General features: G+C 44.5%; 1 long non-coding RNA gene across 3 annotated transcripts in view; it reads right to left on the bottom strand.

Annotated features, from left to right (window-relative positions):
* Window positions 1-10,587, bottom strand: part of LOC123799357 (uncharacterized) — a 66,112-nt gene extending 55,525 nt beyond the window's left edge. For all 3 annotated transcript variants that reach the window (XR_015720883.1, XR_006781595.2, XR_015720884.1), the window contains exon 1: window positions 10,446-10,587. This is a non-coding gene — a long non-coding RNA (uncharacterized LOC123799357). The remainder of the gene's footprint in view (window positions 1-10,445) is intronic.
* Window positions 10,588-16,341: the final 5,754 nt, after the last annotated feature.

The following is a 16,341-nucleotide window of genomic DNA, read 5'->3' as shown; positions in this document are numbered from 1 at the left end:
GAGTCCAGAGGAACGTGAAGCCTCTGGCACCTGCAGCTATAGCAAACATGAAACACAGTGAACTCTGAGCCAGATTTTTTTTTCAAAGATTTTATTTATTTATTTGAGAGAGGGAGAGAGAGAGAGAGAAAGCATGAGCAAGGGGCAGGGGGCAGAGGGAAAAGCAGGCTCCCCACTGAGTAGGGGGCTCAATGTGGGACTTGATCTCACAACCCTGAGATCATGACCTGAGCTGAAAGCAGACACTTCACCGACTGAGCCACCCAGGCGCCCCTGAGCTAGATTAAAATAAATCCTCACACTAAAGGCCCATCTGCCTCAATATCCATTACTTGATACAACATGTCTGGCTTGCAACACAAAATTGCAAGTCACACCAAAAGAAAAAGAAAAGAAAAAAAAAAACAGCCTGAAGAGATAAAGCAGACATCAGAACCAGACTCAGATATGACACAGATGTTGAAATCATCAGACAGGGAATTCTAAATAACTATGATTCGTATATTAAGAACCCTGATGGAAAACTGAGGGCTGCAGAGGGGAGGGGGGTGGGGGAATGGGATAGACCGGTGATGGGTAGTAAGGAGGGCACATATTGCATGGTGCACTGGGTGTTATACACAACTAATGAATCATCGAGCCTTACATCGAAAACCGGGGATGTACTGTATGGTGACTAACATAATATAATAAAAAATCATTATTAATAAAAAAAAAAAAAAAGAACCCTGATGGAAAAAATAGACAATTATGCAATACAAATGGATACTCCAGCTAGAGAAACAGAAATTCTAAGAAATAATGACAAGGAAATGCTCAAGATCAAAGCCACTGTAAGTGAAATGAACAATGCCTCCCATGGACTCAGCAGACGGGACACAGCTGGGGAGGGAATTCGTGATCTTGAAGATACATCAGTAGAAACTTCCCAAACTGAAACACAAAGAGAAAAAAGGATAAACATGGAACAGAACACCCAAGGAGCGTGGGAAATTTTCAAAAGATGTAGTACGTATGTAATTAGAATGCCAGAAACAGAAGAAAAAGAACAAAGAACAATCTTTGAAGAAGTAGTAGCTGAGAACATTCCAAGTTAACGAAGGATCCCAAAGTATAGATCCAGGAAGATCCAAGAAACTCGGGATACCGAGAAGCTATGCACCTGAGCAGATCATAATCAAATAGCAGAAAACCAAAGGCAAAAAGAAAATTTTGAACGAAGCCAGGGTAGGGTAGAAAAGCCTTGCCTCCGAAGGAACAAAGATAAGAATTATACCAGGAACCATGCAAGCAAACAAGAGTGGAGTAAAATATTTAAAATGTTGAATTTTAAAAAACAAAGGCCAACTCAGAATTCTATATTCCAATAAGTTCTCCTTCAAAACCACAAGAGAAATAATTTCTCATACAAACAAATACTAAGGGAATGTGTTGCCAGGGTTCATGCTCTCTGAGAAATGTTAAGAGATTTTCTTCAGGCAAAAAGAAAATTCTAGAGGTTGGAAACTTGGATCTACATTTTAAAAAAAGAAAAAGAAAAAGAAAGGGCATCAGAGAAGACATAAGTGAAAATAAAATCCTTTATTTTTCTTATTTGTATTTAATCTAAAAGATAACCATGTAAAGTAGTACTAGTTTTTTAGTCAGCTTGGGCTGCCATAACGAAAGACCACAGGGGGGCTCACCAACAGACATTTGTTTTCTCAGTTCTGTAGGCTGAAAAGTACAAGATCAAGGCTCCAACTGCATTGTTTTCAGGCAAGCGTCCTCCTCCTTGCTCTCGGATGGCCACTTTGTCCTCACATGGCCTTTCCTAGGTGCATTCGCATGGAGAGAGAGCAAGAGCAAGCTCTCTGATGTCTCTTCTTACCGCAACACCAATCCTTCGGGATCAGGGCCCCACCCATATTGACCTCATTTAACTTTAAATATCTGCTTCTAAACCTTGCCTTCAAATACTGTCACACTGGGTAAGGGCTTCAACATTTGAATTGTGGAGGAGGGGGAGACAATATTCCCTACAGAAAAACCAGTAACATTGTATTGGGTGATTAGAGCATATGGATAAGTGAAAGACAGGACAGGAATGTCATAGGGAACAGGAAGGAGGAACGGAGAATACTGCATAATGAAATATCTGTATTACACATGAAGCTTTACAGAAATATTTGAAGGTGGACTTATATTAGTTAAACATGTATCCTGTGAACTCTAGAGCAACCACAAAAAAAAATGTTTTTAAAAGAAAATCGACACTGAGAGGAGATAAAATGGAATTATATTGTGGTCGGTTAAAACCCAAGAAGGCAGAAAAATAAGTCTCTGGTAATGGAATAGAAACCAATTTTATTAATAAAATTATATCAGTGGTTGATGTTAATAAAATTATATAAATGGTTGATTTTAATAAAATTTTATCAATAGCCCATTTAAATGTGAATGTCTAATACAATTAAAAGACGGAGGTTGTCAGACATTGTCAAAACAAGACCCAATGTATGTTGTATATTAGAAATACACTTTACGCGTAAAGACTGATGGGTTAAAAATGAAGGGGTACTAGAGAGCATTCTGGGAAGCTGGTGGAGCTGGAAGCACCAGAAATCTGTCTCCCCACCTAGAAACAATGGGTCTGGCAGAATCTGTCTAACATAACTATTTTGGAACTCTGGGGTCTACTGAAGGTTTGCAACTTCCAAAGAAAGGCTTGGACAGTAAATTTTGGTTAATTTCAGTCAGTTTCAGCTCTTACCATTATAGCAGGTACCTATCCCCACCCAAAAAATAGTGCTAGGAAACTGGATAGACACATGCAGGAGAATGAATTTGGACCCTTAACTAGCCCCATATACAAAAATTAACTGAAAGTGGCTCAAAGACCTAAAGGTAAGTCTTTAGGAACAATAAAACTCTTGGGGGGGGACAGGATAAAAGCATCATGATGTTGGATTTGGCAATGATTTCTTGGATAGGACACCAAGACAGAAATAGCAAAAGAAAAATAGACAAATCAGACTTCACAAAAACCATGGCCTCTCAGGATCTGTCACCTGCAGTGCCTTCCCAGCCCGGACTTGCAAGTGCATGTTGTGTATTCACACAGGAAGACACGGATCTACACAAAGACATGCAGAGTGGACTAAATGCACATGTGCTGATTGGGGACACACTCAGACACAACACACACAAACACAGAGAGTTTGCAGACACACATTCTGCATGCCTATACAAATATGCTGCTCTTGTAATGATAGCTAAGATTTATACAACACTTATTCTATATCTTAGTTCTGTGCCCCCAAAAAAACAGAGCCTGAGAGAAGGACCTGTGGTCAAATAATTCATTTGGGAGGCAATCCTAGGGAGCAGGAGTGTGGGACTAGGAAACAAGGGACACATTGTCAAGGTCTCCCAGAGGGTAATTGTGTTCAGTCCTGCCCCTAGCTTTCCAAAGCACATATAAAATGCCTCTCAGTCTTCTGTTTCTCACTGTGACAGATGAACCAGTATTGTGCTAATCCTCCCACCATAAACAATATAAAATTGGACAAGATATACAAAGCAACAGTTTCCAGGCAATGGACAACAAGCAGTACAAGACTACAGTCCCTGATAAAGGAAACCCATGAAGTGAATGCAACCAATGCCAATGTATAACTTGTGACAATTCTTAGCCATGGTGCAAGAGGAGCCCATGTAGGATTTGATAGACCCACAGAGCTGAGGAGGCAGAAAACAGTTCAAGCAACCGAAACAACTACAACCTATGGATTTGGGGCATCAGAAATATGGAAGCTTGTGCCAAGGACCCCAGAGGTCCATGTGGGGACCCCCTCCTTAATTAAAGGTAGGTTCTGAACCATCTGAGGTCTACCAGGTAGTGGCTGTTGTGTGATTGAGAATAGAGGCATATTAGAGGTTGAACAGTACTGCAGATGCTGTGGTTCTAGCCTTCCCCAGAGTGAAGAGAGTGTATTAACAGCTCATTTACATGTCTGACACCCAGCTGAGATACACATTATTCTTAGGTGTAAGAAGAACACCATAGAGTAGAGCCTACTTTAGAACTTCCCTAACAAAACTTATAATCAAGCTCTCACATGATATACAGAGGGCTGCAGTGCTTAGAGGTTTAAGTCAGGCTTGGGAAGCCCCTGTGTTTTGTACAGACTCACAAGAGGAAAACATAAAACCAAGCCTACAAAAAAATTTCAAGAAAAACAGCCAGCAATTGAATAGCCTGATAAAACAAAGAATACTCTTTAGAGGAAGATAACTGAACCCAGAGTCTCTACAATACAGTTTCCATACCTCTGCAATTCAATTTAAAACACACACAAACACACAAAAGACCTACAAAGAAAGAGGAAAATGTTGATCATAGCAAAAAAAAAAAAAAAAAACTCAATAGAAACTGAAACAAGGTGGTGCAGGTGTTGGACTTAGCAAAGACATTAAAGCAACTTTTATAAACATGTTAAAAGAATTCAAGGAAAATATGATCTTAATGATTGCTCATGTAGGGAATTTCAACAGCAAAATGAAAGTTATAAAAAAAAGAACCAAGGCCATATATGAAAACCCACAGCTAATATCATCCTCAATGGGGAAAAACTAAGAGCTTTTCCTCCATGGTCAGGAACAAGACAGGGATGTCTACTGTCACCATTGTTATTTAACATAGTACTGGAAATCCTAGCCTCAGCAATCAGACAACAGAAAGAAATAAAAGGCATCCAAATAGGCAAGGAAGAAGTCAAACTTTCACTATTTGCAGATGACATGATAGTGTATGTAGAAAACCCAAAAGACTAAACCAAAAAAAAAAAAAAAAAAAGCTAGAACTGATACATGAATTCAGTAAAATCACAGGATACAAAATCAACATACAGAAATCTGTTGCATGTCTATACACCAATAATGAAGAAGCAGAGAAATCAAGGAATTGATCCCATTTACAACTGTACCAAAAACCATAGGATACCTAGGAATAAACCTAACCAAAGAGGCAAAAGATCTGTACTCTGAAAACTATAGAACACTTATGAAAGAAATTGAAGATGACACAAAGAAGTGGAAAAACATTCCATACTCATGGATTGGAAGAACAAATATTTTTTAAATGCCCATACTACCCAAAGCAATCCATGTATTCAATGCAATTCCTATCAAAATACCACCAGCATTTTTCACAGAGCTAGAACAAACAATCCTAAAATTTGTATGGGACCACGAAAGACCCTGAATAGCCAAAGTAATCTTGAAAAAGAAAAGCAAAGCTGGAGGTATCACAATTCCAGACTTCAAGCTACACTACAAAGCTGTAGTCATCAAGACAGTATGGTAATGGCACAAAAACAGACACATAGACCAATGGAACAGAATAGAAAACCCAGAAATGGACCTACAACTGTATGGCCAACTAATCTTTGACAAAGCAGGAAAGAATATCCAATGGGAAAAAAGACAGTCTCTTCAACAAATGGTGTTGGGAAAACTGGACAGCAACATGCAGAAGAATGAAACTGGACAACTTTCTTACACCACACACAAAAATAAACTCAAAATGGATGAAGGACCTAAATGTGAGACAGGAAACCATGAAAATCCAAGAGGAGAACAGAGGCAACAACCTCTTTGACATCAACTGTAGCAATTTCTTACTAGATACGTCTCCAGAGGCAAGAGTAACAACAGCAAAAATGAACTATTGGGACTTCATCAAGATAAAAATCTTCTGGACAGTGAAGGAAACAATCAACAAAACTAAAAGGTAATCTTCAGAATGGGAGAAGATATTTGCAAGTGACATATCTGATAAAGGGTTAGTATCCAAAATTTATAAAGAACCTATCAAACTCAACACCCAAAAAACAAATAAACCAGTTAATGGGCAGAAAACATGAATAGACATTTTCCCAAAGAAGACATACAGATGGCTAACAGATACATAAAAAAGATGCTTGACATCAGTCATCATCAGGGAAATACAAATCAAAACCACAATGAGATACCACCTCGCACCTGTCAGAATGGCTAAAATTATTAACACAGGAAACAACAGATGTCCATGAGGATGTGGAGGAAGGGGAACTCTCTTACACTGTTGTTGGGCATGCAAACTGGTGCAGCCACTCTGGAAAACAATACAGAGTTTCCTCAAAAAGTTAAAAATAGAACTACTCTATGACCCGGCAATTACACTACTAGGTATTTACCCAAAGGACTCAAAAACACTTATTCGAAGGGGCACATACACCCTGATGTTTAAATTATCAACAATAGCCAAATCATGGAAAGAGCCCAAATGTCCATCAACTGCTGAATGGATAAAGAAGATGTGGCAAATATATACAATGGACTATTTCTCTGCCATAAGAAAAAGAATGAAATCTTGCCATTTGCAACAATGTGGATGGAGGTAGAGTATATTATGCTAAGCAAAATAAGTCAGAGAAAGACAAATACATATGATTTCATTCATGTGTGTAATTTAAGAAACAAAACAGAGGAGCATAAGGGAAAGAAGAAATAGGAGAGGGAGGTAAATCATAGAGACTCTAAACTATAGAGAACAAACTGAGGGTTGCTGGAGGGGATGTGGGCAGGGGGATGGGTTAAATGGGTGACGAGTATTAAGAAGGGCACTTGTGATGAGCACTGGGTGTTATATGTAAGTGATGAATCACTAAATTCTACCCCCGAAATTAATATTACACTTTGTTAACCAATTAGAATTCAAATAAAAACCTGAAACATAAAAAAGAAGAGCCAAATAAAAATTGTAAAACTGAAAATAGCAATAACTGAAATTTTAAATTTTCTAGGGTACTTAACACTGCATTGAATATGGCAAAAGAGTTAGTGAACTTGAAGACGGATGACTAGAAATTATCTAACCTAAAGAACAGAGACAAATGGGATTGAAGAAAATGAGTAGCACCTCAGGGTTCTGTGGCACAACGTCACATAGTCTAACGTACGTGTATTGAGTGTCTCTAAAAGAGAAGAAAGTGAGACTGGAGCAGAAAATATATTTGAACAAATAATGGCTAAAAACTCCCCAAATTTGATGGAAAACATAAACTTACATATCCAAGCAGCTCCAAAAAGCCCAAATAAGATGAATACAAAGGAAAAAAAGATGAATACAAAGAAAAATCCACTTTGGCACCTCATCGTTAAACTGCTGAAAACCAAAGATAAAGAAAAAAATTTGAAAGCAACCCACGAAAAGAAACACTTTATATATAGGGGGATGCGGGGAAGAATTTCACTGACATTTCTTTTCAAAACAATGGCGGTTAGAAGGCGATGGAATGACATCTTCAAAGTGCTGAAAGAGAAACCTCTCAGAATTATCTACCCAAGGATCTACCTGGAGAATTATTTATTCAGACGCTCCGGTTCCCCATTGCTTGAGGGTTTCCCCTGGGGTGTTAACTTCCCTGTGCTTTCAGGTGGAATGTGTGTGATGGGGGAGCACCCAGCAGCGGGTGCGGCATCAGGACTGGCCAAGGCAGGGGCGTTAGTTAAAGCTCCATGCCACACCTGGAGGCTGGATGCTCCGAGGGTGAGGTGAGTGAAAGCTTGCAGAACCCACAACAGACAGAGCTGAAATTACAAGGGAAGCAGGAGGTTAGAAGTCAGGGCACAAAGATATTTGCTATTCTGTGTGCCAGGCACTGTACTAAGCACTTGCCATACTGGAGTTGGTACTAGTATCAGCCGTACTTTGCAGAGGGGGAAGTGGTGTGGTCATGTGCCAAGATCCCTGGCAAGAGCTGGTAGATGTGAGAGTTGTCAGGCTCAGCCACTACCCCACATTACTTCTTGAGATGCATTGCACACATTACCATGGCACAAATACCTACCATAGGCTCAGACCTCCGCACATGCATCCAAAGACACAGTTCACCCATGCAGGCATCTAACTCAGTATTTGTTGCCACACTGCCGTCCACATGCACGTATGCGCACACTCACACACAAAGGACCGAGGACATGGCCATGCACACACTCAAGCCACGTATGCATGCAGCAGAAATCTATTCATTAGGGAACCACTCCAGCATTTTCCTGGCTCTGGAGACAATGTAATTGGGCTCACACAGGTGGAAAATGAGTAGCCCTACTCTGCCCACAGGCAGAAGACCTCCCTCCTCCTTGTCCTCCCCATGTGTTGTGGTTTGCTAATCCCTGCCAAGGATGTTATTCATTTCCCCCCAAAGACACCCCCTCACACAGACCTCTCCTTTGTCTCACTCACCCCTGGCAGTCTGCCCACCTCCACCCTCAGCCCTCCCATGTGCCTTCCTGAAATCCCTACCTCTCTTCTGTCACCCGCAGTCAGAATGTAATTCATTATTCTAAACCCCAACATCTCAGCTGCACGCTGACAGCTGGGCAGGCGGGGAAGGAAATGCCTCGCTGCTGGCTCTGTTGTTTCACAGAACTTGACCACAGCCTCGGAGGTGCGGCGTCCACCCAGGGAGGGGCCACTTCCGGCCAGTTCCCGGGAGCCGGACACGTAACTGCCCCCCGGAACTCTAAAGCCTGCCATGGCCAGTTCTTCATGAGCCTGGCATGAGGGTGTGGAGATGCCTTCTAAGCATCGTATCATTTGTTGTGTCATACATTTACTCAACAAACATTGTGTGAACAACTACTGTATACCAAGCACTGGGGTTCCAACAGGAACCATTCCTATTGTTTTACTCCCAATGCCAAGCCCAGGGTTTGGCATGGGGCAGGTGTTCCATTCATGTTCATTGGATGATGAATGGGAGGATGGACGGAGGGACAGATGGACAGATGATGGATGGACGGATGGACGGTGGGTAAGTGAACAGACAAGTGGAACAGGCCCTACACAGAGGGTTGTAGGCGGATAAATAAGACACAGTCACCCCCTCAAAGGAGTCCTCTCTCATAAGACTTTGCTTCTGCCGCCCAAACCCCGGTTACTTGTGTGCCGGGAGGGAAGAGGGGAAGTAGGAAACGAGGGAGCGGGGGAGAGAGGGGTTACACCTGGCTGGGGTATTTCAGCCAGAGCATTTGGCAGAAGCCTTCTCAAAGACCTCAAGGGCAGTAAGAGGAACAGTGCCCAGGCCCTGCCACAGAAATGGTCATCCAGAAGCATCCTTTTGGGGGGTGACCATAGGGCCACAGGGGCCACTGGAGTAGAAACTGGCATTAGCTGGTTTAACAAGGTGCAGCCAGACCTGCGTTCCTCGCTATGTCCCCCGGCTTCAGCGTACTCCCGGTAAGTGGGCAGACTCAGAGATCCATCTCATCCCAGTCACCCCATGGCCACATCTGCACCCACATGTGCACACATGCCTTCAGCCTCTGCACCCTGCATTTCAGTACCTGCCCCTCTCTCGTGTGTGCCCTGCCCTTCCGGGAGTCCGCGCCTTCCACACGTCCCCACCTCCTGGGCAGGCGCATGTCACTCCAGGTGCGGTAGTGATTAGAAATGCCCGAACAGGGACGCCTGGGTGGCTCAGTCGGTGAAGCATCTGCTTTTGGCTCAGGTCATGATCCTGGAGTCCTAGGATCGAGCCCAGTGTGGGATTCCTTGCTCAGCGGGGGGCCTGCTTCTCCCTCTCCCTCTGCACCCCCCCCACTGTGCTTTCTCTCTCAAATAAAATCTTTAAAAAAAAAAAAAAAAAAAAACAATGCCCAAACAGATCCAATTCCAGGTCACCCCAGAAGTATAAGTCACCTCTAGAAAAGCCAGCAAGACCAACTGCCATGAGATCCATTCTTATTTTTAAAAACTGGAACCCCCAAGCAGGTGGGCACCTCAAACGCCTCTCTGCCACAGCAGAATGACTCCAACCCCGAGTGGCCCTGTGCATGAGGGAGCAGCTCCATTAAGCTGAAGATTGGAACCTGCTCCAAATGTTTGTTTCCCATTTAATTGGCAGTCACAAAAAAGTCATGGATTCCAACAAAAAAAAACCATTCCACTCCATCAATGCTGTTGTCAAAATCGCTCCTCTTCCAGAGCTCCGACCGCCTTGTCGTCGGTGCCTGTGATGGACAGGCTGGCTTGTTTCCCCACCTAACAGGTCAGAATTATCCCAAGTGCCTCCACATTCCAGGCATTGAGGGAAATTCAGGGTGAGTACAAATGCGTTTAAAAATGCAGCTCTTCCCTACAGCCCCTCTGGAACTCGAGTTTTGACTTTTGAGCTGTTAATAGGGATCTCATGGTGCCAAGAGCTCCTTAAGCTTTTCTGCAGCCTCCCAGGGGTTGGTAGCAAACTTAGAAGGTTGCCATGGGACTTCGTCAGCCGACCAAGTGCAGTGGAGAGACTACGACCCACGCAGAGATGCCCCCACCCCTCCCCTCGCCCTCCCCCAGCCCTGCGACTCTCTCTACTGGCTGTAGCGGGGCTGTAGCGGGGCTGCCCCCCCAGGTTTATGCGAGCACTTACCACCTGGCAGGATCCTCAGATTAGCTCAGCTGGTGGCACTACTGGCTCCCGGACCACACCCTTCCCTTCCCTACAGCCACGCAGAGCTCCAGGGGGCAGGGACTGAGACCCTTCTCCTGTCACTCTGTGTATAATGGCTCCCTGGGTCTATAAGCCAGTTGCCTAAGGCTTGTGTACCGAACATAAATCTACAGCCGCAAACTCTGGGGCCAAGGAACTGTCAGGTTCCTTTCGTTTTCCTTTAAAGCAAACAAAATCTCCCTCTGAGCTCCCATCTTCAGGAAATGGGGTCACCACCCTCATAACAAATGGCCTGGGGTCTGCAGGAAGAAGAGGCAGGAAAGCTGGGCAGGGTGTGCTTTCATTCACTAGCTGAGGGACCCCAGGCAAGTAACTTAACCTCTCTGAGCTCCTGGTGGATAAAGCGGGAATGACTGCACAGACGGACACACCACTCGTGCCCAAGATACAATGGGTTCCAGAACTTCGTAATCCGAGGCAGAGTCCAAATATGGCCTGTTAGTTCTATTACAAAAAACAAGTATTTTCACATTTTTTTTTTTTGGTCTGTGTCTCCTCCGGATCCCCCCTCCTCAAGAACTTCCTTGTGATCAGTCAGCAGGGACCTTACGGGCTGCAGCAGGCCCATCCAAGGAGCGGCCTGCCCCAGGCTCAGAGCTAGCGCTCTCGTCATGCCCATTTTACAGCTGAGCACACTGAGGCCCAGAACAGCGGGAGAGCACAGCCAGGATCAGCCACTGCTAAGTACCAGGTGAGGGCAAATTCAAGCTGGCATCTGCAGGAAGCCAGCCGGGAAGCAGGGAGAACGCGTGGCACAGAGACTATAAAGTACCATATTTTATGAAAATAAAAAACAATTTAAAAAATTCAGCCTTCGAGAAGCCTCTAAACATTTTGGAAGACTTCAAACTTTTTCCCTCTGTGGCTTCATACCAGGAAACCATCCCCTTCTGGGCTTGAATAGAGTGAGTGAGTGAGTGAGTGAGTGAGGGGACCCTACTGTCTCTCGGTTTCCTTCCCTCCCTTCTCCTCCCCTCACCGCTCCCCCCCCCCGCCCCCCCCCCCCCCCGCCGCCCCCACCAGTCTGTCAAGCGGATGCTGAGTCATCATTTTGCTGATGACTTTGAACTTGGCCTCTTAGGGGGCAGCTTCTGTGGGAAAATGAGAGCCTCACTCAGACGGGGTTGCAGTGTTGTTCCTCTGCTGAATTCTTTTCTTATTTTCATCCTCCCTGGTTCTTTGCCACAAACTGCAAACGTCTTACTTTTTTTTCCCCCTTCTTTGCCTTAGTTGAATTAACTTAATTAGGGCATTTGCTTTTGACAATGCTGGGAGATTTTTAGATACTGAACACTCCTCAGGAGACCGGCAGAAAGTCTGACGCTCTCTGCCTGCAATTATGGAGCTAATCACTGGAAACACACTCACTTGTATCTATTTATATCTTGGGACATAAACCTGCATTTCCATTTTCTTGAGCTCTGCCATGTGTGCCTGGCAGTGAGCTAGTTACCAAGGGCAGGAGATGAGCCAGTTTATTACAGAGCAGCTGGGAACACTGACAGTAACAAATAGTAACACGTAGAAACACATAATTACAGGATGGCAGAATGCCACCAAGAAATAACACTTTGAAATTGTTCCTTGTCTCCGGAGTTCTTCAGAAGATGGTGAATGGGAGCACACCTTAAAACCAAAAGTGATGCTTTTTGAAATAGTCTGTTTGAAATCAAATCCATTCCCCATGACGGTCAATGGAGGGCTCAAACATTCCTTTTGTTCACAGGCTGCATCCCGTGTCCCCCAGTGTCCAGCCCTGAGCCGGTCACAGGACACTCAGAAGAGGAGTATTTCAGCAAGATCACTTCTAAAATTCACACCAAAGCTACAGTATCTGAACTCCCTGTGCTTAGACATATTTTCCTGTTTCTCCTTGGGTCACAGATGTACTGTTTTCTACCCAACTTGTCAAAAAGACAAACCTTTCAGTGTCAGGGGAAAAAGTGCCGAGATGAAAAAAGAAGAAAAAAGTAATCACAAGATCAGAGCCTTCATTTTTTCCCAAGTTGCGAGAAACAAACAACATCTTTCCCAGCAGTGACTGGCAAGCACTCCGAAAACTCCACCAAACGATCACTTTTTCCTTATTAAAAAAGAAGAAAGAAAAAGCAAAGGGCATTTAGTTGTCATTAGTAACAACCAAATTTCTCTAAATATTCCAGTGCTTCTCAAAATACTACAGTGACAAATGGAAGTAATAATTAAAAAAAAAAAAAGTGCTTTGAGAGTTTTGAAAAATGTCCGGTTAGGGAGATGGACGTCTCCTTCTGCCGGAGTCCTTGGAGAATGTGTTCCTTCTACCAAGACGGAAGAGCTGGTCACAAACTGTGCTGGCCTTGAGGGCACTGTCGTCTTCTTCCATCCAGTGCCATCAAAACAGCAGTTCTTGCAAGGGGACAGGTCCCAAAAGGGAGGTCAGAGGTGGCCCTGGAGGTGCGGGTGGCATCACAAAGCCTGGAAACACGATGACAAAGTTATTCCCCCGTAATCCCCCTGACTCAGCGAAGAGCATCTCCACTGGGGGCTACCTTACTTCTAACCAATCCCCAACGCTGCCAACGCCGTGTTTAATAAAGAGAGCACGCGGCTGCAACATTGAACTAGACCTTCACCACCTTGGTGTCCGTTACCTTTACGACCGCCTTCTCTATACGGCAAATGGCAACTGGTTTTCCATTTATGGTAAGGATTTGAAGTTTCCTTTTTAAAGGAATGTATGCTTTTAAAAGTGTGTGCGAAAGAAAAGATTAAGTAAATAAGAGCAGAGATATGGTGGGGGGAGGGTGTGAATGACAGGTTTGGGAAAGAGGACGATCAACAGGAATAAAATCCAAGGGGGTTCTCCTGCTTTCCCTCTGCTGCAGCTCAAAAGAAAACTGAAATTAATTCCTTTTGCAGTGTGATGAAGAAGAAAGAGCGTCTGGAAGGAAATTCACAAACCACTAAAAGCGATTCCCCCTAGGGAAGGGGCTTGGGGGCTGGGGGAAACATTCACTTTTTACTTTTAACCCATCTGGATTATTTGAGTGTTTGTGTTGCCTAGAAATTAACCCTTTGTCTGACATGTAAGTTATAAATATCCCCCCCCTTAGTCATGTGTGTACTGCCTTTGTGATATCTTTGGCATGGAAAATTTTTTAATTTTCATAGAGTAAAATAATAATAATAATCTTTTCTTTATAGATTTTGGGTTTGCCACCCTGATTAGGAAGCTCTCCTCAGCCCCTAGATTGTATGTTCAGTATCGTAAATTTCTTGCAATGCTAGTACTATTGTTCTATTACTCGGTAAGTCTTTAATCCTTCCAGAATTTATTTCTGTATATGGAAGATGATTGGTTCCATTTTTCTCACATTTGTCAATGGGTCCATGCTTCCTCCTCGAAAGTGAGCCTACACATTGCCTGCTGTGTACACAGCTCCTGAGGTACACCGGCACGTAGCGCTAACACGCCAAGGGCCCGCACCACATACTCATATCTGGAGGGATAAATCCCCATCACTGTCCTTATTTCTCATATTTCCCTCAAAATTTTGGGGTCATTTATTCTTCCATAAGAACTCTAAGATCATATTTTTATGCATTACTGATTTTTCAAAATAAAATTTCTTTCGTTACTAAAAAGGGGAAAGGAGTCTTGCAATGTCTCTTTCTTCTACACCAAGAATGAAGATATACCAGCATTTGAAACTGAGTGTGGCTGCGGGTACATCTGGCCCGAGGCCCTGGTTCCCCCACATCCCCCTCCGGGAGCGTTCCCGAAACTTCCTGCTCCAGGAAGTTGGGAGGCTGGGGACTGGAGGATGGAGCCCACATCTGGCGCCCAGTCCCCTCCTGCAAAGTCATCTTCAGACAAGCTAACACATGGTGGGGCACAGGATTGTGACCCAGAACTTCACAACCCCCTTCCTGGCTGGGAGCTGGGTCCCCTTGCTAGAAGCCTGTGGACACGGCACTGGCCTGAACACGAATTGGCTCCAACTGCAGAGAGCCCAGGATGGAGCCTGTGTTCTCTCTCCAAGGGTCTGCAGCACTCAGGAGTGCCCCCCGCCAACAGCCCGCAGGGACAGCCAGGAAAACATCCACTACACAGATAAAAATAGGGGGCCGAGGACACGGGGCACCCACTGGTGGCCACACAGTGTCCTACGCCACATGCTGCTCACTACCCCCAACCCCCCACTTCACAGAGAAGAGTCAGGAGAGCTTCCCTCTCATCCACATCCATAAGGCTCAGGGGCACTGAGCTCAACGCTGCTCCACACCCACCACCCCTCTGTGCAGGGTCAAAGCCACCAGAGCAGGAACCACCCTGGAAGAAAACATGGAATGTCCCTGGGCTGCACACGGACAATTTGGACATTTAGGAACAAAGGCACTCAATGCCAACACCTATAAAAACCAACCGGGCTGAACCTGAGGAGCCCTATGAGAAGCAAATGGATACAGTTGCATCGACGCCAGGAACCAGCAGCAAGAAGACAGAGAAAATAATGGCAGTCATTCTTTCAACATGTTTCCCCATCACACCCAGAATGTGTTCACCCCATCACTATTCTGTGAAACAGGCCCAAGCTTAACCCTAACCAATAACCCTAACCCTACCCCTAACCGTAACTCCAACCCCTAGCCCTAATCCTAGCCCTAACCTAATTCCTAACCCTAACCCCTAACCCTAAGCTTCACGCTAAACCCCAGCTCTGACCCTAACCCTTACCTCGACCCTAGCCCCTAAGCCTAGCCCTGCTGACACACAGCACGGCGAAGTCTTCATTATTCCCCTTCCACTTGCTGAAGCTCAGAGTCCTCACGAGAGAACACGGAGACCATGAAATGAATAAAGGGTTCTGGCTGCTTCTCTTTTCTGGACTTTTATAAAAGTTTGGTGTCCGAGTGACTCAACACACCCAGACCCTAACAATGATATTTTGTGCAGAATTCTGGGATCAAAATACAATTTCAAAAATAATATATTTTCTGACATCCCCCAAGAAAAAAATTACTGGTTTCTTCCCTCTAAAAGGATTTCGACGGAATAACATCTGTGTTGAGAATATTGTGAATCTGTTAAACTGACAGGCAGTCTCGAAGGCGCTCTGCTCATTAATGTTCTATGCATAAAATTAAAACTTGAAATATATTTTTAAATCCATTTTGAATCATTTAAGCAATTCTCCCGCAAAGAAACTATTGTGCTGAAATAATATATTTGGAGCGAGGAATATGAAAGCTATTAAAATGTCTTAGACCCCCTGCCTTTCATGGGAAGAAGGGGGGGAAATGTTCTCTCTCTTTGATTTGAAACATGCTCTGTATAAAATATATCCACCAAAAAAAAAAAAGTAGTTTGAAATTACACTAAGAGTTTGATTTAAACCCAAAGGAGCCAAAGAACTCCAAGTTTCATCTTTTTACTTCTGCCTTAACGTGCACGGCCCAGCCAGCAGTGTTTGGCGGGGGCCTGGGAGGGCCCAGCTGGGGGGTGCACTTTCCCTCGGCCTGCAGCACACACCCCTGGGAACTAGAAATCCCCAAGGAGGGAGGAAGACAGAGGCGGAAAGACAGTCTTGTCCTGTTCCTCCCTTGTCCTGAGTTCTGCAAACACCTCCGCGTAAGGTCAGCACACCGATCACCAACCGGTTGGTATGAGCGTGCGGTAAGAAGAGCTGGTCGTGGGCACCTGGTGGCTCTGTCGGTTAAGCGTCCGCCCTCAGCTCGGGTCCTGATCCCAGGGTCCTGGGATCGAGCCCCTCGGGAGCCTGCTTCTCCCTCTCCCTCTGCCCCTCCCCTCTGCTTATCACTGCTTGGGGAGCAG

This window comes from Ursus americanus, chromosome 22, assembly GCF_024610735.1.
Source record: "Ursus americanus isolate L20-20 chromosome 22, mUrsAme1.1.p, whole genome shotgun sequence".
NCBI classification, from domain to species: domain Eukaryota; kingdom Metazoa; phylum Chordata; class Mammalia; order Carnivora; family Ursidae; genus Ursus; species Ursus americanus.
This window is presented reverse-complemented; position numbering and strand designations above follow the sequence as displayed.